This window comes from Carassius gibelio, chromosome B19, assembly GCF_023724105.1.
Source record: "Carassius gibelio isolate Cgi1373 ecotype wild population from Czech Republic chromosome B19, carGib1.2-hapl.c, whole genome shotgun sequence".
NCBI lineage: Eukaryota > Metazoa > Chordata > Actinopteri > Cypriniformes > Cyprinidae > Carassius > Carassius gibelio.
The window spans coordinates 18,352,717-18,358,716 of NC_068414.1; the positions used below are offsets into that span (position 1 = coordinate 18,352,717).

The 6,000-nt window shown below is 46.0% G+C and overlaps 1 pseudogene; it reads left to right on the forward strand.

Annotated features, from left to right (window-relative positions):
• The first annotated feature begins 2,695 nt into the window (after window positions 1-2,695).
• LOC127979101 (uncharacterized) lies at window positions 2,696-5,651 on the forward strand (annotated as a pseudogene).
• The last annotated feature ends 349 nt before the right edge of the window (window positions 5,652-6,000 follow it).

Sequence of the window (6,000 nt, forward strand, 5' to 3'; positions counted from 1 at the left end):
TCTGTAATGTTGCTGTTTGAGCATAAAAAAGATCTGCAAAGTTACAAAGCTCAAAGTCCACTTCAAAAGGAGATTGTGAGACTGTTCTAGTAAACCCCCAAAACTAAATCAAGACTTTGTAAAAGAGCATAATATGACTAATTTCACCCTGTTTTAACATGGGTTTTTAAAGGGATAGTTCACACAAAATTGACAATTCTGGCATTAATCACTCACCTCATGACGTTCCAAACACGTAAGACCTTCATACACTTATTAAGATACTTTCTGACTCAATGCAACCACCACGTTCAAGGCCCAGAAAGGTAGTAAATACATCCTTAAAATAGTCCATGTGTCATCAGTGGTTTAACCGTAATTTTATGAAGCTAAGAGAATACTTACGACTATAATAATGTCTTTATTCAACATTTTCTTCTCTTCCGTGTCAGTCCTACACCCGTTAACAATATCTACCTTACTGGGCCTTGAATGTGGTCAATGCGTTGCTGTCTGTGCAGGGTCAGAAAGCTCTCGGATTTCATCAAAAATATATTTTATGTTCTGAAGGTGCACAAATGTGTTATAGGTTTGGAACAACATGAGGCTGAGCAATTAATGACATATTTTTAGGGTGAACTGTACCTTTAATAAGACTGGAGCATGAAAACCCATAATGACAGCACTTATTGGTTAGAAAAAGATGGATACTGGTTCTGTTTTTTCCCATATGTTTATAAATGTAACTTGTTTTTAAATTACCAGAGGCCATGTAATATGGTGAAGTTGGAAAGCTACAGGTGAAAACATGAGCTTGTTTTTAAAAAAATCTGATGGAAATCATTTGATGTAGTGTTTTAATATTCAGAATAAGGTTTAATCCCGAGCCTCTTCAACACCCTGCAAACTCTCCATGACTTTCATTTGCAAGGCTGCCAAAGTTGGCTCACCCTCTAATTGTCCTCCCACTTGTGAATTTTAATACAATTTTCTCTGAGTGTGTGAACTGAATTTGATGATGTGATGCTGTAGAAAAGAAGCTGAAAGCAACAGTTTGCTAACACTGGGTTAAATAAATATAGCAAAGGCCAAGGCATAAAATGCCATGTAGGTAATATTTTTTTAGTCTCTGCTTCGAAACTCTAGAATAAGAGCCCTAACAAATGCCACAGGCAGTAGTTCATAGCCGTTCAGTCAAGAGATCATGAAGCAAATACTTCATCCAAACTAGACTTTGACCTCAGACTCTGCCTATGGGAAAACACCAGCTGGTCAGACTTGAAATGCATGGACAATCTGAAGGGTTGAAACACAATGTCACAGAAACACAGTGTGACTTATCTCTCTGAACAGGAGCCCTGCCTTTGAGATACGCCACCGATGACGTGTAATGTTACAAGGGAAAGGGTGCTTTAGGATTTGAGCCCAATCGCACTGCCACAGGCCGCTCAGAGTAAATACGGGATGCTGGGAAACAGGGAAGTAATTACATATTGCCATACTGTGAGTGAGTAATGGCTGCCCACAAAGGCAACAAGACAGTCTTTGTGAATCATTGGAAAGCCAACACACTTGCCAGATTGAGACAACAGCCCCCTAATGAGCACTTAGTGGGTGATGTTCTGAATGTGATCTGACTCTGTGACACTGCTCTTTGTGCTGTGATTTCAGGTCTCTGCCCTGTTTCTTCAGCTGAGCTGTGTATGGTTAGCAGTTTCCCCCATAAACTCTTAAAAATAAAGGTGCTTCAAAAGATTCTTCAAGCGATGCCATAGGAGAACCATTATTGGTTTCACAAAGACCCATTCAGACTACATTCTTTAAAGAACCATCTCTTTCATACCTTTTTATAATCTGAAGAATCTTATATCGCCTCGAAGAACATTTTGTGAAACAACTTCAGATGTTAAAAGTTCTTTATGCAACCATTTAGACAAAAAGTTTCTTCTATGGCATCGTAAAGCACGTTTATTTTTAAGAGCGTAGAGCTGTTTTTATTTTGTTGTGCAAAAACGCTGAATAGAATTAGTATGAGAAATTCCTGAGGGGACCCATGGCAACCTCTACACACTGACCTCTTAATTAAACTGTTCTGTTGGTTTGAACTACGAAATTATAATAGACCATGGATACTGGAGAGAACTTTCATGGTTCACCAGATCTTTGAAATATTTCAAATTAAAGCTAAATTTAAATAGTTCTAACCAGTGGCATTAATCAAATCCCCTTGTCCTTTTCGTATAGATTCTCTAATTACAAAAAAGTAAGTAAATAAGTAATAATAATAATGCTGTCAAATGATTAACTGCATCTAAAATAAAAGTTTTTTTTTGCATAATATGTGAGTGTGCACTGTTTATTTACTATGTATATATAAATATAAACAAATTTAATTTAATTTAAACAAATGCATGTATATATTTAAGTATGTTATGTTTCTGGAACAACCAGTGTCTACCAGGAACAGTCTGGTTGACCACCAAGTACAGATTGGTGACAGCTGGAGAGACGGCACTGGGGCAGTGAGGGGTAGCATCCCAGGCTGCACCTTCTGAGAAGAAGGAACCCACAAAAGCTACGAATCGACCTACAGGAGATATACCCCTAGGGATTCCCGAGAGGGGGGGGCGGAAGAGAATCCCACAGGACGGATCAAAGAATGACGATATATGGCAATGAAAACATGACGACAACAATGGAATGCAAATGTGGCAAGATATGCAAGAACCGACATGGCCTGCGGATCCACCAGGCCAAAAAGAAGTGTATACAGAAGGAGGTAGAGTCACAGTGCACAGGAACTACGCCTGGTGAGACGCAGGAAGAGCCAGCCCCGGAGACACCCCACAGTGCCCGGAGCCTCCAGGTGATGCAACCACCTGATGCACACAGGACATCAGAATATCGTTGGGTGAAGTGGCCCCAAGCTAGCAAGGAGAAGGAGTGGCGTCAGTTTGACGAAGACGCAGATACCATCTTGGAGGCAACAGCCAAAGGGAGAGCTGATCGACGCCTCAAAACGATGACTACAATCATCATCAGCCTAGCTGCAGAGAGGTTTGGACTTGAGGAGAATTGAGCAGCGAAGCCCCCCTATGCCATGAACAACAGAGCAAGTAAAATCCATCAGCTCACGCAGGAGCTGAAGACCTTGAGGCAGCAGTTCAAGGTTGCAAGCGAAGAGGAGAGTGGGCCGCTTGCGGAGCTACGCAGCATAATCCGCAAAAAGCTGATGACTTTGAGGAGAGCGGAGGGGCATAGGAGGAGGAGAAAGGAGAGGTCCAGGAGGAGAGCTGCCTTCCTAGGTTTTACGATCAGCTGCTAGGACAGAAGCGCAGCGGCCAACTCACCTGCTCCAAAGCTGAGGTTGACCACCACCTCAAGCAATCCTACAGTGATGAGTACAGAGAGCAAGACCTAGGGCCCTGCAGGTTCTTGATCAATCCACCTGCACCAGCACTGGACTTTGACGGGAAAGAGCCCGGTTGGAAGGAGATCCAGGAGGTGGTTAGAAAGGCAAGGGCAAACTCCGCTCCAGGGCCTAGTGGAGTACCTTACAAGGTTTATAAGAACTGTCCAAGACTACTCTACCGACTCTGCAAGATCCTGAAGGTGATTTGGAGGAGGGGAAGGGTAGCAGACCAGTGGAGACAGGCAGAGGGGGTTTGGATCCCGAAGGAAGAGAAGTCTCAGAAAATCGATCAGTTCCGGACCATCTCACTGCTGAGTGTTGAAGGAAAGATCTTCTTCAGCCTCATTTCCAGGCGACTGACTGACTACCTCCTGAAGAATTCCTATATAGATACATCAGTCCAGAAGGGAGGAACCCCAGGGGTACCTGGATGTCTGGAGCATACAGACGTGGTCACTCAGCTTATCAGGGAAGCTAGAGAGAACAAGGGGGACCAGGCTGTGCTGTGGCTGGACAATCTCAGTCATCCTTTTTGCACTCGCCATGAACATGCTGGTGAAATCTGCAGAAATGCAGTGTAGGGGGCCCCTCTCTAAGTCTGGAGTTAGACAGCCACCCATCCAAGCCTTCATGGATGACCTGACAGTGACCACAACATCTTTCCCAGGCTGCAGGTGGATCCTGAACGGCCTTCAGGAGCTGATGTCCTGGGCTCGCATGAACTTCAAGCCGGCAAAGTCAAGGTCCCTCGTGCTGAAGAAAGGGAAGGTTACTGACAAGTTCAAGGGAAGGTTACTGACAAGGTGTTCAATTGCAGCCTGCGAGACACAGCTTCCACAAAAGCGACCAACCAAGACCTGGAGACCTGGCTGGCCATGGTGGACAAGTCTGGCCTTCCTGGCAAGTTCAAGGCCTGGATTTACCAGCACGGTATCCTCCCTCGGATCCTATGGCCCCTCCTGGTGTATGAAGTCCCCATTTCAATGGTGGAAGGTTTTGAGATGAGGATCAGCAGGTTTCTGCGCAGGTGGCTGGGACTGCCTCGAAGCCTGAGCAGCATCGCTCTATATGGGCAGAACAACAAGCTGAAGCTTCCCATGAGCAGCCTGAGCGAGGAGTTCATGGTGACGTGGTCCAGGGAGGTCCTACAGTATCGGGATTCCAGTGATCCAAAGGTTGCCCAGGCTGGGATTGAGGTCAGGACAGGGCGGAAGTGGAGGGCTACCGTGGCAGTGGATGACGCGGAGTCGAGGCTACGGCAAAAGGTGTTGGTGGGCTCAGTGGCACAGGGGAGAGCTGGCCTGGGCAGCAGAAGAACTCCTCGCTATGACAAGGCGGAAGGGAAAGAGAGGAGGTCTCTGATTCTGGAGGAGGTGCGTGCAGGAGTTGAGGAGAAGCGAGCTTGCCAGATAGCTGGGATGCGGCAACAGGGCGCCTGGACAAGATGGGAGCAAACAGTGGAGCACAAAGTCACATGGACTGAGCTTTGGAAGACTGAACCCTAAAGGATAAAATTCCTGATCCAGGCGGTCTATGACGTGTTGCCAAGTCCATCCAACCTCTTCTCCTGGGGAAAGGTGGAGACACCAGCATGCCCCCTCTGCCAGAAGAGAGGAACGTTGGAACACATCCTAAGCTGCTGTCCAAAAGCCCTGGGTGAAGAGCGTTACCGCTGGCGGCTTGACCAGGTCCTAAAAGCCGTAGCGGATTCTATCTGCAGTGGAATTAGCCACAGCAAGAGCCTCCGCCCAGTGAAGACCACAGCTTTTGTCAGAGCTGGGGAGAAGTTAACACCAGCTGCCCGGGGCACCTCCTCTGGCCTGTTGGCAACGGCGCGTGACTGGCAGCTGTCAGCTGATCTGGGCAAGCAGCTGAAGTTCCCTGAGGCAGTTGCCATAACAACATTAAGGCCAGACTTTGTGCTTACCTCAGAGGCCTCCAAGCAGGTAATTCTCTTGGAGCTCACAGTGCCTTGGGAGGACCGTATGGAGGAGGCCAATGAAAGAAAGAGGGCAAAGTACTCCCAGCTTGTGGAGGATTGCCGGAGCAATGGGTGGCGGGCAATATGCCAACCCGTAGAAGTGGGATGTCGAGGGTTTGTGGGCCAATCCCTTTGCAGGGCCTACAAAATGCTTGGCATCACAGGGGCGAGCCAGCGAAGGGCCATCAAGTTGGCCACTGATGCTGCAGAAGTAGCATCAAGGTGGCTGTGGATCAGGAGAGGAGAGGCATGGCGTGTAGGGTAGTAGCGCTACCTGGACATAAGCTGGGGCCTGATCACCCCGGCTGGGTCGCCTAGGGGAGGGGGTCTGATTGTTGAAAGAACCCGAAACCCCCCGTGATCCTAGGTTACATCACTGATGATATGTCCAGGTGCACCAGACGGTGTATCTAAAATCTTGTTAATATATTAAACATATTTATATATAATATAAAATATAATCATATAAATATATAAATGTATATTCATATTTTTTAAATATATAATGAATGTGTGTATACACAGTAAACATGCATTATGAAAACAAAAACTTTTATTTTGGATGTGATTAATCGTTTGACAGCATTAAATAATAATGCAAGTAATAATTCAATAATTAAGTGTGTGA